The sequence below is a fragment of the Triticum aestivum genome, chromosome 4B, assembly GCF_018294505.1.
Source record: "Triticum aestivum cultivar Chinese Spring chromosome 4B, IWGSC CS RefSeq v2.1, whole genome shotgun sequence".
NCBI lineage: Eukaryota > Viridiplantae > Streptophyta > Magnoliopsida > Poales > Poaceae > Triticum > Triticum aestivum.
In genome coordinates this window covers 83,860,312-83,877,544 of record NC_057804.1, presented here as the reverse complement: position 1 = coordinate 83,877,544, position 17,233 = coordinate 83,860,312, and positions in this window count along the sequence as shown.

The following is a 17,233-nucleotide window of genomic DNA, read 5'->3' as shown; positions in this document are numbered from 1 at the left end:
AACATAACTCATTATGTTGTCTTCCTTGTCCAACTTCAACTAATTTGCTCAAGTTTGAAAATAATTAATGGGTATTCACAATCGTAGAAGATGTCCAAGATAATATATCTGTATGTGAAAGTTCTCTTCCTTATACTAATCATTCATCAATTGCTTGTTTGACCAATATTGTGATTGTCAAGCTTCAAAAGATTTCACTTTCTAAACCCAATGTGAAGCTACTACTAGCCATGATATGAACATAAAATTTCAACTTCATCATATTCAATTTATTCAACAATTTATTCATAGGATATAAGTGAAACACAAGAGTAATTGACAAACTACTCCAAAAAGATATAAGTGAAGATCAAATGAGTAGTTAAGTAAATGGGTAGCTAATTGAAGACTCTTTCTTATATAAAAGTTTCAGATCTAAGTATTTTATTAAAAAGCAAGCAAAACAAAATAAAATGAAATTCTAAGAATAGCACATATCATGTGAAGAAGCAAAAACTTAGGCTCAACCGAGGCTAACTGATAATTGTTGATGAAGAAAGGTGGGATGCCTACCGGGGCATCCCCAATCTAAGATGCTTGAGACTTCTTGAAATATCAACTCGGGATGCCTTGGGCATTCCCAAGGTTGAGCTCTTGTGTCTTCTCCATTCCTCTCATATCACGATTTCCCTAATTCTTAAAAACTTCATCCACACAATACTCAAGAAGAACTTGTAAGATATATTAGTATAAATCAATGCAACACATTATCATTCTCTACTTTAGCAAATCACTAAAATTATAATTTACTTGCATACTAAATGCATTTGCGCATTTAATACTCATATCCTCATATAGAATCATCAAACAAGAAAACATATGCAAACAATGTAATCATAATAGCAATATGTCTAAATAGGACAATCTGTAAAGGATGAAGCAAGATCCCTTTTTTGTAGTTTTCTTTTTAACACCAAACTAGTGATAAAACAAGACACTAAAATGTTCGATTGCAAGATATAAGGATATACCTTCAAGCACTCACCTCCCCGGCAACGGCGCTAGAAAAGAGCTTCACTGACGGGGTGTGAGTGTCGCTTACCTAACCTCCCTTGCAACGACGCCAGAAAAGAGCTTGCTGTCTACTACACAACTTTATTCTTGTAGACTCGTGTTGGGCCTCCAAGCGTAGAGTTTTGTAGGACAATAGCAATTTTCCCTCAAGTGGATGACCTAAATGAAGGAAATATGCCCTAGAGGCAATAATAAAGTTGTTATTTTATATTTCCTTATATCATGATAAATGTTTAGTATTCATGCTAGAATTGTATTAACCGGAAACTTGATACATGTATGGATACATAGGCAAAACACCGTGTCCCTAGTAAGCCTCTACTAGACTAGCTCATTAATCAAAGATGGTTAAGTTTCTTAACCATAGACATGTGTTGTCATTTGATAAACGGGATCACGTCATTAGGAGAATGATGTGATGGACAAGACCCATTCGTTAGCTTAGCATTATGATTGTTCAGTTTTATTGCTATTACTTTCTTCATGTCAAATACAGATTCCTTCAACTATGAGATTATGCAACTCCCGGATACCGTAGGAATGCCTTGTATGCTATCAAACGTCACAATGTAACTGGGTGATTATGAAGATGCTCTATAGGTATCTCCGAAGGTGTTTGTTGGGTTGGCATAGATCGAGATTAGGATTTGTCACTCCGAGTATCGGAGAGGTATCTCTGGGCCCTCTCAGTAATACACATCATAAGAATCCTTGCAAGAAAAGTGACTAATGAGTTAGTTGCAGGATGATGTATTACGGAACGAGTAAAGAGACTTGCCGGTGACGAGATTGAAGTAGGTATGAAGATACCGACGATCGAATCTCGGGCAAGTAACATATTGATGACAAAGGGAATAATTTATGTTGTCATAACGGTTCGACCAATAAAGATCTTCGTAGAATATGTGGGAGCCAATAGGAGCATCCAGGTTCTGCTATTGGTTATTGACTGGGGAGGTGTCTCGGTCATGTCTACATAGTTCTCGAACCCATAGGGTCCGCACGCTTAACGTTCGATGACGATATTGTATTATATGAGTTATGTGATTTGGTGACCGAATGTTGTTCGGAGTCCCGGGTGAGATCACGAACATGACAAGGAGTCTCGAATTGGTCGAGAGGTAAAGATTGATATATAGGACGATAGTATTCGGACAGCGGAAGTGTTTCAGACGGTACCGGGTACATATCGAGTCACCGGAAAGGAGTTTCGAGCAACCCCGGCAAAGATATGGGCTTAATGGGCCGAGGGTGGGATAGACCAACCCACAAGGGGCTGGTACGCCCCTTTCCCTGGCCGCAGGCCCTATAGGAATGAAAGGAAGGGGCGCCACCTCCTCCCGCCTTCCCCCCTTGGTGGGAGAAAGGAAAGGGGGGGGGGTGCCACCTCCTCCTTCCTTCCCCTCATCGCCAAAAAGAGGAAAGGGGGGCGCCGGCCTAGTGCAGGAGCCCAAGTACGATCCGTCCTACTTGGAGCGCCCCTAGGGCTACTCCTCCCTCCCTCCCACCTATATATATGTGGGAAGGGGGCGCCTAGAAACCACACCAACAATTGTTAGCCGTGTGCGGTGCCCCTCCACAGTTTACGCCTCCGGTCATATTCTCATAGTGCTTAGGCGAAGCCCTGCGCAGATAACTTGACCATCACCGTCACCATGCCGTCGTGCTGACATAAATTATCTACTTCCTTGACACTCTGCTGGATCAAGAGTTGGAGGGACGTCATCGAGCTGAACGTGTGCAGAACTCGGAGGTGTCGTACGTTCGGTGCTTGATTGGTCGAAATGAGAAGAAGTTCGACTACATCAACCGCATTATCAAACACTTCAGCTTTGGTCTACAAGGGTACATAGACACACTCTCCACCTCTCGTTGCTATGCATCTCCTAGATAGATCTTGCGTGAGCATAGGATTTTTTTGAAATTGCATGCTACATTTCCCAACAGTGGCATCCCGGCCAGGTCTATGCATAGATGATATGCACGAGTAGAACACGAAGAGTTGTGGGCGGTGATTGTCATACTACTTACCACCAATGTCTTATTTTAATTTGGCGGTATTGTTGGATGAAGCAGCCCGGACCAACCTTACATGACCATGTTCATGAGACCGCTTCCACGAACAGACATGAAACTAGTTTTTCATAAAGGTGGCTGGCGGGTGTCTGTTTGTCCTACTTTAGTTGAATCGAATTTGACTGCGGCCAGTCCTTGTTGAAGATTAAAACAACATACTTGATAAATCACCGTTGTGGTTTTTGTGCCGTAGGTAAGAACGGTTCTTGATAGAAGCCCGTAGCAGCCACGTAAAACTTGCAACAACAAAGTGGAGGACATCTAACTTGTTTTTGCAGGGCATGTTGTGATGCGATATGGTCAAGACATGATGTGATATACGTTATTGTATGAGATGATCATGTTTTGTAGAAGTTATCGACAACTGGAAGGAGCCTTATGGTTGTCTTGTATGAAGTGCAAACGCCATGTAATTGCTTTACTTTATCACTAAGCAGTAGGGATAGTTGTAGAAGCAATAGTTGGCGAGACGACCATGACACTACGATGGAGATCAAGGTGTCGAGCCGGTGACGATGGAGATCATGACGATGCTTTCGAGATGGAGATCAAAAGCACAAGATGATGATGACCATGCCATGCCACATATTTTGATTGCATGTGATGTTTATCTTTTATGCATCTTATTTTGCTTGGTACGGTGGTAGAATTATAAGATGATCCCTTAACTAAAATTTCAAGGTATAAGTGTTCTCCCTAAGTATACACCATTGCGATAGTTCTTTGTGCTGAGACACCACGTGATGATCGAGTGTGATAGGCTCTACGTTCACCTACAATGGGTGCAAGACAGTTTTGCACATGCGTAATACTCGGGTTAAACTTGACGAGCCTAGCATGTACATACATGGCCTCGAAACACTAGAGACCTAAAGGTCGAACGTGAATCATATAGTAGATATGATCAACATAGAGATGTTCACCATTGATGACTACTCCACCTCACGTGATGATCGGACATGGTTTAGTTGATTTGGACCACGTATCATTTAGATGACTTGAGGGATTTCAATCTTAGTGGGAGTTCTTAAGTAACATGATTAATTAAACTTAATTTATCATGAACTTAGTCCTGATAGTTTTTGCATATCTATGTTGTAGATCAATGGCCCATGCTATCATTCCTTTGAATTTTAATGCGTTCCTAGAGAATGCTAAGTTGAAAGATAATGGTAGCAACTACACGGACTGGGTCCGTAACTTGAGGATTATCCTCATTGCTGCATAGAAGAATTATGTCCTTAATGCACCGCTAGTGTAACATCCCAAATTTTCAATTTGGAATGTTATACATTAGATCATCATTGCATATCATATTTTATTGCATTTTGGCTTGATCCTAGAAGTTCTACGCAACTCAAGGACCCACAAAGAGAGCTGGGGATTTCGTAATTTTCATATTTGAGTTTTCTCAAATTTTGAAAAGAGGATCATTTGATTTTAATTATTTTATCTTCGAATATTTCTTTTATAAAAATAAAAGAGAGGGAATAAAATGACTTTCCCAAAATAAAGAAATATTGGAGATTTAATATTAAAATCAAATAAGAATTTTCTTCGGAGTTTTATCGCTATTTTATTTGTAATTAGGATAAATATGCGTTTTTCAAAATTGCATTAAAGGCCCAAATAGATGTTCACTTTGTCCGCTATATTTGTAGAGGATGGGGAAAATTTATTTCATGATTTTTGGAGTTCGTTTAGTATTTCTTTTATTTTCTTTTCTACTTGCGGGATTATTATAAAAAAACGCAACCGACTTACCGGGCCGTGTCCGACTTAGACACTACGCCCGGGCGGCTTTATAAACCGAGGCCCGAGGCCCGGAAACCCTAGCACCGCCGCCGCGAGATCCGCGTCGTCGCCGCCGCGCCTCGTGCCGCCCCGCCGCTGGAGCCCCTCGCCGCTGCCGCCCGTCCCACCCTGCCGGAGCCCGCCGCCCCGCCTCGTTGGACCTCGCCGGAGGTATAGCCGCTGCCGCCGATTTTCTCAGAAAAACCAATTGATTTTTTTCGAAACCCTAGATCTGTTTTTTAGATCCGGTTCGTTTTTTTTGGTTTAGTTAATTAGCGAACGCCCGTTCGTTCGTTCTTTCGTTTAACGAACGATTTTCACTCGTTAGCCGCAGACAGCGAACGTTCGTTCGTTAGCCTGTTCATCAGTTTTTCTTTTTCCAGGGATTTTCCGCGATTATTTTCGATCAGGATTTCTGCCCTGATTTTCGTTTTAGTTTATCTTTTCGCTCGTTTATCAGAATCAGGCGATTCAAGCGCCTAGAGTTTCATATCGAAGCCCTCTTTCTATTTGACCAACTTAAACAAGTTTTTGCTACTGTAAAATTTGACTTAAGTCCAGATTAGTAAACGAAGCCTGTTTCTTTCGCAGTTTGAGTTTCGTTGCTTCGTTTGATTTGATTCTTTTTACAAACCAGAATTCTTAAGTTGAACTTTCTGGTTAGATCTCTTATTTGAGTTTTACCCGTGCTTCTAGTTGAGTGCTTATTGTATGCTTGTTTGTTTGCGATAGAGTACCCGGAGTGCGAAGTGTGCTACTACGAGTCTCTAGGTTTCACGGATCATCAGCAAGGCAAGTAACACTTTGATCATACCTCTTTACTACCTAGTTTTATTGCATTAGATCAATCCTCAAACAATTGCATGGTTAGGATCTGACTAATATGTGGGTTTTGGGAAGTAGATGAGGTAGTACCTATTGTCCTTTTTATTATCAAACCTTTGGGAGTTACTTCTACGTTGCTTATATTGCTATGCTATGCTTGTAGACGTGGATTGGGTGAGTGTATCCATGACATATATGAGTATTGTTATTTCATGGTTAACTTAAGGTGGCTACTTTAATACACATCTGGGTGGATTGAGGCACCTGGGGAACCCAGTGTTGCCTGTTTCTTTGGAAATCCCGGGGTACCGTGTGATTATCCTATGGACCGCCACCTAGGCTCAAAGGGATCATAAGATTATTCATGCTAGAAACTTCCATGTGCAGCCACAAGCTATTATGGGCTCTAGCATAGTTGAGTAAGTTGCAAGACCTCTTTCAGTGGTGGGCTAGCAGATGTAGGGGAAAGTAGGTGTAACTGTCCACCCAGAGTAAAGTGTTATTGTTTCAGAAAGACCGTGTCTCGTTTCTCCGACCATGGATGTATTCAAGTCTTGTGGGGAGAAGTGCGCAAACCTTTGCAGAGTGTATAAACTAATCATGGTTAGCCGTGTCCCCGGTTATGGACATCTTGAGTATCTGGTTCTTGGATTATCATGTTGATATTATCACTCTTAATAAAATTTGATTGGGTTTAATGATGATGCTTAATTGGGATTGAGTTGGGTGAACCTTCTCCACCATGATAGTTAAATAAAATATATTCCTTTGTTGTAGGAAAAAATTGGCTTTATGCAAAACTGTAACCATAGAGCTTTCCACCAGCCATATATGCATGTAGTGATAGAATTCATTCTGTTCATTACTCTATGTGTTACATTGCCAGCATATTCCATGTGCTGGCCCGTTTCGGGCTTCAATGTTCATGTTGCAGACTTTTCAGACGACGGGTAAGGTGCCTTAGGTCGTGATCTTTCACTCAGTGATGCCGTTGGAGTTGATGGACTCACTTTATCTTCCAAGCCTTCCGCTGTTATCTATTTAGATGGCCTTAAGCCATAATTATTGTAGTAAGTTCTCTTTTGAGACATTCGATGTAATAAGTGTGTGATTGCTACTCTGTTATAAATCCTTCAAGTATTGTGCGTGTCAGCATTATCGATCCAGGGATGACACTGATGCACAAAGATCAGTCTGTTTGAGGTCTGGTCACTACACCTAGGTGAAAGGCCTGCTGCAGGAGCAGATGCTGATGTTATGGACATTTGTCAAGCTCGATCTAATGACTACTTGATAGTTCAGTGTGCCATGTTTTACAGCTTACAATCGGGACTTCAAAGACGTTTTGAACATCATGGACCATATGAGATGTTCCAGGAGTTGAAGTTAATATCTCAAGCAAATGCCCGAGTTGATAGATATGAAGTCTCCAACAAGTTCTATAGCTGCAAGAGGGAGGAGAACAGTTCTATCAGTGAACACATACTCAGAATGTCTGGATATCATAATCACTTGACTCAGCTGGGAGATAATCTTCCAGATGATAGTATTATTGACAGAGTTCTCCAATCACTGCCACCAAGCTACAAAGGCTTTGTGATGAACTATTATATGCAAGGGATGGAGAAGACTATTCCCGACCTCTTTGCAATGCTCAAAGCTGCGGAGGTAGAAATCAAGAAGGAGCATCAAGTGTTGATGGTTAAAAACACCACTATTTTCAAGAAAAAGGGAAAGGAAAGCAGGGGAACTTAAAGAAGGATGGAAAGCAAGTTGCCACTCCCGGGAAGGAGCCCAAAGGCGGACCCGAGCTTAAAATTGAGTGCTTCTACTGCAAAGGGACTGGTCACTGGAAGCATAACTGCCCCAAGTATTTGGCGGATAAGAAGGATGGCAAAGTGAGCAAAGGTATATTTGATATACATGTTATTGATGTGTACCTTACTAATGCTCGTAGTAGTGCCTGGGTATTTGATACCGGTTCGGTTGCTCATATTTGTAACTCGAAACAGGGACTACGGACTAAATGAAGATTGGCCAAGGACGAGGTGACGATGCGCGTCGGGAATGGTTCCAAGGTCGATGTGATCGTCGTCGGCGCGCTACCTCTACATCTTCCTTCGGGATTAGTTTTAGACCTGAATAATTGTTATTTGGTGCCAGTGTTGAGCATGAAAATTATATCTGGATCTTGTTTAGTGCGAGACAGTTAGTCATTTAAATCAGAGAATAATGGTTGTTCTATTTATATGAGTAATATCTTTTATGGTCATGCACCCTTGAAGAGTGGTCTATTTCTTTTGAATCTCGATTGTGGTGATACACATATTCATAATATTGATGCCAAAAGATGCAAAGTTGATAATGATAGTGCAACATATTTGTGGCATTGCCGTTTAGGTCATATTGGTGTAAAGAGCATGAAGAAACTCCATGCAGATGGACTTTTGGAATCACTAAATTATGAATCATTTGATACTTGCGAACCATGCCTCATGGGCAAGATGACTAGACCTGCGTTCTCCGAAACAATGGAGTGAGCCAATGACTTACTGCAAATGATACATACCGATGTATACGGTCCGATGATTATTGAGGTACACGGCGGGTATCATTATTTTCTGACCTTCACAGATGATTTGAGCAGATATGGGTATATCTACTTAATGAAAACACAAGTCTGAAACATTTGAAAAGTTCAAAGAATTTCAGAGTGAAGTGGAGAATCATCGTAACAAGATAATAAAGTTTCTACGGCCTAATCGCGGAGGCGAATATTTGAGTTTCGAGTTTGGCCTTCATTTAAAACAATGTGGAATAGTTTCACAACTCACGCCACCTGGAACACCACATCGTAATGGTGTGTCTGAACGTCATAACCGTACTTTATTAGATATGGTGCGATCTATGATATCTCTTACCGATTTACCACTATCGTTTTGGGGTTATGCATTAGAGACAACTGCATTCACGTTAAATAGGGCACCGTCTAAATCCGTTGAGACGACACCGTATAAACTGTGGTTTGGAAATAAACCTAAGTTGTCATTTCTTAAAGTTCGGGGTTACGACACTTACCTCAAAAGGCTTCAGCCTGATAAGCTCGAACCCAAATCGGAGAAATGTGTCTTCATAGGATACCCTAAGGAAACAATTGGTTACACCTTCTACCACAGATCAGAAGGCAAGATCTTTATTGCCAAGAATGGAACCTTCCTAGAGAAGGAGTTTCTCTCGAAAGAAATGAGTGGGAGGAAAGTAGAACTTGATGAGGTAATTGTACCTTCTCTTAATTTGGAAAGTAGCTCATCCGAGAAATCTGTTCCCGTGATGTCTACACCAACTAGAGAGGAAGCTCATGATGATGATCATGAAACTTCAAGTTACTACCGAACCTCGTAGGTCAACCAGAACACGATCCACACCAGAGTGGTACGGTAATCCTGTTCTGGAAGTCATGTTACTAGACCATGGCGAACCTATGAACTATGAAGTAGCTATGATGAGCCCAGATTCCGATAAATGGCTTGAGGCCATGAAATCTGAGATATGATCCATGTATGGGAAGAAAGTGTGGACTTTGGTGGATTTGCCCGATGATCAGCAACCCATAGAGAATAAATGGATCTTAAAGAAGAAGACTGACGCTGATGGTAATGTTATTGTCTATAAAGCTTGACTTGTCACTATGATGAGACTTTCTCACCCGTAGCGATGCTTAAGTCTGTCCGAATCATGTTAGCAATTGCTGCATTTTATGATTGTGAAATCTGGCAAATGGACGTCAAAATTGCATTCCTTAATGGATTTCTAAAAGAAGAGTTGTATATGATGCAACCAGACGGTTTTGTCGATCCTAAAGGTGCTAACAAAATGTGCAAGCTCCAGCGATCCATCTATGGACTGGTGCAAGCATCTCGGAGTTGGAATATACTCTTTGATGAGATGATCAAAGCATATGGTTTTATACAGACTTTCGGAGAAGCCTGTATTTACAAGAAAGTGAGTGGGAGCTCTGTAGCCTTTTTAATATTATATGTGGATGACATATTGTTGATTGGAAATGACGTAGAATTTTTGGATAGCATAAAAGGATACTTGAATTAAAAAAATCAATGAAAGACCTCGATGAAGCTGCTTATATATTAGGCATGAAGATCTATAGAGATAGATCAAGACGCTTAATAGGACTTCCACAAAACACATACCGTGATAAAGTTTTGAAGAATTTCAAAATGGATCAGTCAAAGAAAGGGTTATTGCCCGTGTTACAAGGTGTGAAGTTAAGTAAGACTCAAAGCCCGACCACAGCACAAGATAGAGAGAGAATGAAAGTCATTCCCTATGCCTCAGCCATAGGTTCTATAAAGTATGTCATGCTATGTACCAAACCTGTTGTGTACCTTACCATGAGTTTGGCAAGGGGGTACAATAGTGATCCAGGAGTAGATCACTAGACATCGGTCAAAATTATCCTTAGAGGGCCAAGGAAATATTTCTCGGTTATGGAGGTGGTAAAGAGTTTGCCGTAAGGAGTTACGTGGAGGCAAGCTTTTATACTGATCCAGATGACTCTAGGTCTTAATCTGGATACGTATTGAAAGTAGGAGCAATTACCTAGAGTAGCTCCATGCAGAGCATTGTAGACAAAGAAATTTGCAAAACACATACAAATCTGAATGTGGCAGACCCGTTGACTAAACTTCTCTCACAAGCAAAACATGATCACACCTAAGTACTCTTTGGGTGTTAATCACATAGTATGTGAACTAGATTATTGACTCTAGCAAACCCTTTGGGTGTTGGTCACACGGCAATGTGAACCATGGGTGTTAGAATCATTACAATGTAATCTAGATTATTGACTCTAGTGCAAGTGGGAGACTGAAGGAAATATGCCCTAGAGGCAATAATAAAGTTGTTATTTTATATTTCCTTATATCATGATAAATGTTTATTATTCATGCTAGAATTGTATTAACCAAAAACTTGATACATGTGTGGATACATAGACAAAACACCGTGTCCCTAGTAAGCCTCTACTAGACTAGCTTGTTAATCAAAGATGGTTAAGTTTCCTAACCATAGACATGTGTTGTCATTTGATAAACGGGATCACATCATTAGGAGAATGATGTGATGGACAAGACCCATTCGTTAGCTTAGCATTATGATCGTTCATTTTTATTGCTATTGCTTTCTTCATGTCAAATACATATTCCTTCGACTATGAGATTATGCAACTCCCGGATACCAGAGGAGTGCCTTGTGTGCTATCAAACGTCACAATGTAACTGGGTGATTATAAAGATGCTCTACAGGTATCTCCAAAGGTGTTTGTTGGGTTGGCATAGATCGAGATTAGGATTTGTCACTCCGAGTATCGGAGAGGTATCTCTGGGCCCTCTCGGTAATACACATCATAAGAAGCCTTGCAAGCAAAGTGACTAATGAGTTAGTTGCAGGATGATGTATTACAGAACAAGTAAATAGACTTGTCGGTAACGAGATTGAACTAGGTATGAAGATACCGACGATCGAATCTCGGGCAAGTAACATACCGATGACAAAGGGAATAACGTATGTTGTCATAATGGTTCGAACTAAAGATCTTCGTAGAATATGTGGGAGCCAATATGAGCATCCAGGTTCCTCTATTGGTTATTGACCGGAGAGGTGTCTCAATCATGTCTACATAGTTCTCGAACCCGTAGGGTCCGCACGCTTAACGTTGGATGACGATATTGTATTATATGAGTTATGTGATTTGGTGACTGAATGTTGTTCGGAGTCCCGGATGAGATCATGGACATGACGAGGAGTCTCGAAATGGTCGAGAGGTAAAGATTGATATATAGGACATTAGTATTCGGACACCAGAAGTGTCCAGAGGGTACCGGGTACATATCGGATCACCGGAAAGGAGTTTCGGGCAACCCCGACAAAGATATGGGATTAATGGGCCGAGGGAGGGACAGGCCAGCCCACAAGGATCTGGTGCGCCCCTTTCCCTGGCCGCGTGCTCTAGAGGAAGGAAAGGAAGGGGCGCCACCTCCTGCTGCCTTTCCCCCTTTGTGGGAGAAAGGAAAAGGGGGGGGGGCGCCACCTCCTCCTTCCTTCCCCTCATTGCCAAAAGAAGGAAAGGGGGAGCGCCGACCTTGGGAAGAAGCTCAAGTAGGATCCCTCCTACTTGGAGGGCCCCTAGGGCTTCTCCTCCCTCCATCCCACCTATATATACGTGGGAAGGGGGCTCCTAGAATACACACCAACAATTGTTAGTTGTGTGTGGCGCCCCCCTCCATAGTTTACGCCTGCGGTCATATTCGTAGTGCTTAGGCGAAGCCCTGCACGGATAACTCCACCATCACCGTCACCATGCCGTCATGCTGACAGAACTCATCTACTTCCTTGACACTCTGCTGGATCAAGAGTTCGAGGGATGTCATCGAGCTGAATGTGTGCAGAACTCGGAGGTCTCGTACGTTTGGTGCTTGATCGATTGGGACGGAAACAAGTTCAACTACATCAACCGTGTTATCAAATGCTTCCGCTTTCGGTCTACGAGGGTACGTAGACACACTCTTCCCCTCTCATTGCTATGCATCTCCTAGATAGATCTTGCGTGAGTGTAGGAATTTTTTTGAAACTGCATGCTATGTTTCGCAACACTATGGTTTATCAATCTATGGGAGGCGTAGGATGAAGATGGTCTCTCTCAAACAACCCTGCAACCAAATAATAAAAAGTCTCTTGTGTCCCCAACACATCAAATACAATGGTAAATTTGAAGGAAATATGCCCTGGAGGCAATAATAAAGTTGTTATTTATATTTCCTTATATCATGATAAATATTTATTATTCATGCCAGAATTGTATTAACCGGAAACTTACTACATGTGTGAATACATAGACAAAACAAAGTATCCCTAGTATGCCTCTACTTGACTAGCTCATTAATCAAAGATGGTTATGCTTCTTAACCATAGACATGTGTTGTCATTTGATGAACGGGATCACATTATTAGGAGAATGATGTGATGGACATGACCCATCCGTTATCTTAGCATTATGATCGTTACAGTTTCATTGCTACTGCTATCTTCATGACTTATACATGTTCCTCGGACTATGAGATTATGCAAATCCTGAATACCGGAGGAACACCTTGTGTTCTATCAAACGCCACAACATAAATGGGTGATTATAAAGATGCTCTACAAGTGTCTCCGAAGGTGTTTGCTGGGTTGGCATAGATCGAGATTCGAATTTGTCACTTCATGTTTCGAAGAGGTATCTCTGGGCCCTCTCGATAATGCTCATCACTATAAGCCTTGCAAGCAATGTGACTAATGAGTTAGTTGCGAGATGAAGTATTATGAAACGAGTAAAGAGACTTTCCGGTAACGAGATTGAACTGGGTATGATGATACCGACGATCGAATCTCGGGCAAGTAACATACCAATGACAAAGGGAACAATGTATGTTGTTATGTGGTTGATAAAGATCTCCATAGAATATGTAGGAACCAATATGAGCATCCAGGTTCCGCTATTGGTTATTGACCACAGATGTGTCTCGGTCATGTCTACATAGTTCTCGAACCCGTAGGATCCGCATGCTTAACGTTCGATGACGATTTGTATTATGAGTTATGTGTTTTGATGACTGAAGTTTGTTTGGAGTCCCGGATGAGATCATAGACGTGACGAGGAGTCTCGAAATGGTCGAGACATAAAGATTGATATATTGGATGACTATGTTCGGACACCGGAAGTGTTCCGGAGAAGTTTCGGATAAAACCGGAGTACTGGAGGGTTACCGGAACCCCCCGGGGGATTAGTGGGCCTTAGTGGAGAGGATAAAGGGTTGGACAGAGGTGGCGCCCCCCTACCCAGTCCGAATTTGACAAGGGAAGGGGGGTGCCCCCTCTCCTTCCTTGTCTTCTCTCCTCTTTCCCTTCTTCTCCTTCTTGGACTAGGAAATGGGGGGGCTACTCCTACAGGGAGTAGGAGTCCTCCCCCTTGGCGCGACCCTTGTGGCCGGCCGGCCTCCTCCTCCCCTCCTTTATATACGGGGGAGGGGGGCACCCCATTGACACACAAGTCGATCAAGTTAATCTTTTAGCCGTGTGTGGTGCCCCCCCCCCCCAGAATTCCACCTCGGTCATATCGTCGTAGTGCTTAGGCGAAGCCCTGCGCCGGTAACTTCATCATCATCATCACCACGCCGTCGTGCTGACGGAACTCTCCCTCGGCCTCAGCTGGATCTAGAGTTCGAGGGACGTCACCGGGCTGATGGTGTGCAGATCGTGGAGGTGTCGTGCGTTTGGTATTTGATCAGTTGGATCGCGAAGATGTTCGACTACATCAACCACGTTACATAACACTTCCGCTTTCGGTCTACGAGGGTACGTGGACACACTCTCCCCCCGTTGCTATGCATCACCTAGATAGATCTTGCGTGATCGTAGGAATTTTTTTGAAATTACTGCGTTCCCCAACAGTGTTATCAGAGCCAAGTATATGCGTAGATGTTATATGCACGAGTAGAAAACAAAGAGTTGTGGGCGATAATAGTCATACTACTTACGAACATGTCATACTTTGATTTAGCGGTATTGTTGGATGAAGCGGCCCGGACCGACATTACATGACCGTGTTCTGGTTCTACCGACGTGCTTATGCACATAGGTGGCTGGCGGGTGTCTGTTTCTCCAACTTTAGTGGAATCGAGTGTGGCTATGCTCAGTCCTTGTTGAAGGTTAAAACAACACACTTGACGAAAAATAATTGTGGTTTTGATGCGTAGGTAAGAACGGTTCCTGCTAGAAGCCCATAGCATCCACGTAAAACTTGCAACAACAAAGTAGAGGACGTCTAACTTGTTTTTGCAGGGCTTGCTGTAATGTGATATGGTCAAAGGCATGATGTGATATAAATTGTTGTATGAGATGATCATGTTTTGTAACAAAGTTATCGGCAATTGGCAGGAGCCATATGGTTGTCGCTTTATTGTATGCAATGCAATCACCATGTAATTGTTTTACTTTATCACTAAGCGGTAGCGATAGTCGTAGTAACAATAGTTGACAAGACGACAACGATGCTACGATGGAGATCAAGGTGTCGCGCCGGTGACGATGAAGATCATGATGATGCTTCGGTGATGGAGATCATGAGCACAAGATGATGATGGCCATATCATGTCACATATTTTGATTGCATGTGATGTTTATCTTTTATGCATCTTATTTTTCTTAGTACGACGGTAGCATTATAAGATGATCCCTTACTAAATTTCAAGGTATAAGTGTTCTCCTTGAGTATGCACCGTTGCTACAGTTCTTCATGCTGAGACACCACGTGATGATCGGGTGTGATATGCTCTACGTTCACATACAACGGGTGCAAGCTAATTTTGCACATGCAGAATACTTAGGTTAAACTTGACGAGCCTAGCATATGCAGATATGGCCTCGGAACACTGGAGATTGAAAGGTCGAGCGTGAATCATATAGTGCATATGATCAACATAGTGATGTTCACTGATACGTCTCCATCGTATCTACTTTTCCAAACACTTTTGCCCTTGTTTTGGACTCTAACTTGCATGATGTCGTGGGGAAACTGGTGATCCACGAACACCTATGGGACCGGAGCCCCTTTCGGTTCGGCGGGGAGCGGAGATCGCACGAAGAGCAGATCGAGGCGAAGCACACGAGCGGTTTACCCAGCTTCGGAGCTCTCCGTAGAGATAATACTCCTACTGCTGCTTGTTTATGTGTATTCAGTGCCTCCAATGTTCCGAACCCCTTCTACGTTGCGCATGGGCCTCCTTTTATATGCGAAAGGGGTCACCGACAGGTGGCAACGAAGATAAGGGCAAAAAGGGAAAAGGAGTTGCGGTTGGTGCAACTACGTGTACAGTGTATCCTACCTAACCCTGACGGCAGGGGACAAAGGCATTAAATGCCTGTCTGCGTCTCCCAAACAGTGCAAAAAGGACCGTCAGGGACTCCACCGCTTGCCACGATGGTAATCTTGCATGCCACCACGCACCGCTGGCTGCACAGCCTCCCGCCACGCGCACCTGGAAAGGCCCCAGGGCAACGCGTTGGTGGATGCGCTGGAGCGTGGGTGCAGGGTGGTTAGCTTGCCACGGCAAGCGCCTTGCCGCGGTCGTCGTCTTGTCGCGCCCGGAAGCTTGTCGCTCACTGGGCCTTGCCGGGACGCGTGGCACGTCGCGGCAAGTTCCTCGAAATGCCTTGATTGGCCTTCCCGGCAAGCTCCTCTTGCTGGGGCTCGAATACTTTGCTCTTGAATGGCCGGTTGGCCTTCCCGGCAAGCTCCTCTTGCCGGGGCCTTTGTGTTCTTGAATGGCTCCAAGGGAACCATGGAGGATCTTTGGCGATCACCCGGCAAGCCTTGCCGCGGGGCGCTGCAACTACCCGTGCACAAGTTCGGGATACTAGGGTACCGCCACTCTAGTACACCGACAGGAGCCCCCGGGCCTGGGCCACATACGGTGCCGAGCGCTGTTCAGCCAGGCCCAAAACAGGGCACGGGCACGCGCGGCTTGGGTTACGCCGTAACTTACTCTGCCCCCACCACGCCCTCCCCAACGGCACACGTCGAATGCGGCGTCGTGGGAGAGATAGTGGGGGGTTTCTTTAATCGGAAGGACGAAACGTCCGCCCCCTCCCTTTTTATAAGCAGGGGAAACAGGGGCAGTTCGTCCACCCTGCCGTTTGCTGCTTCCAATCTCGAAAAGCTCCGCCACTCTCCCCTTCTTCCCAAAGCCGAAGGAGAGCAGTGCTCCGCCCCCCATTGCCACTAGCACCACCAACGCCGCCGATCCCCCCCCACCACCTCCGCCATGGCTCCGAAGGCCGACAAGGGGAAGGGCGTGAAAGGAGCGGGCCATCTTCCCCCCTCAGCTTGCCGCGAAGGAGCTGAGGGAGTACTACTACCTGTTTTGGTCGACAGAGACGCGAGCGCATCCGCGCACGAGGGTGCTCCCGGCCGCCGCATCGAGGCTGGCTCCCAACGGGTACCCTTTCTTCGCGCTATTCTTCTACTGCAGGCTCTGCCCGCCCTTCTCCGAATTCTTTTGTGATGTCATGAACACCTACGGGTTTCGCCTCCTTGATTTCACCCCCAATGTTGTCTTGACCATGGCCGTTTTCGCACATCTGTGCGAAAACTTTGTCGGAGTCCACCCCAGCGTAGCCCTTTTCCGCCACTTCTTCATGCCCCGCATCGAGAGAGGAGAGCCCCTTGCCGGCGGGATCGCTTGGATCTCGAGAGTCGGCAAGAAGGAAGCGTATCTGGAGGGTGAGCTCCGCAGCAAGTGGGAGGAGTGGAGAGCTGAGTGGTGCTGGATTGTCAAGGAGAACCCGCAGCCATTCACTGCCCTGCGCCAAGCCCCCATCGTACGTGGGAACGATTGGAGCAACGTGGCCCCGGAAGACGACAGGCTGAAGA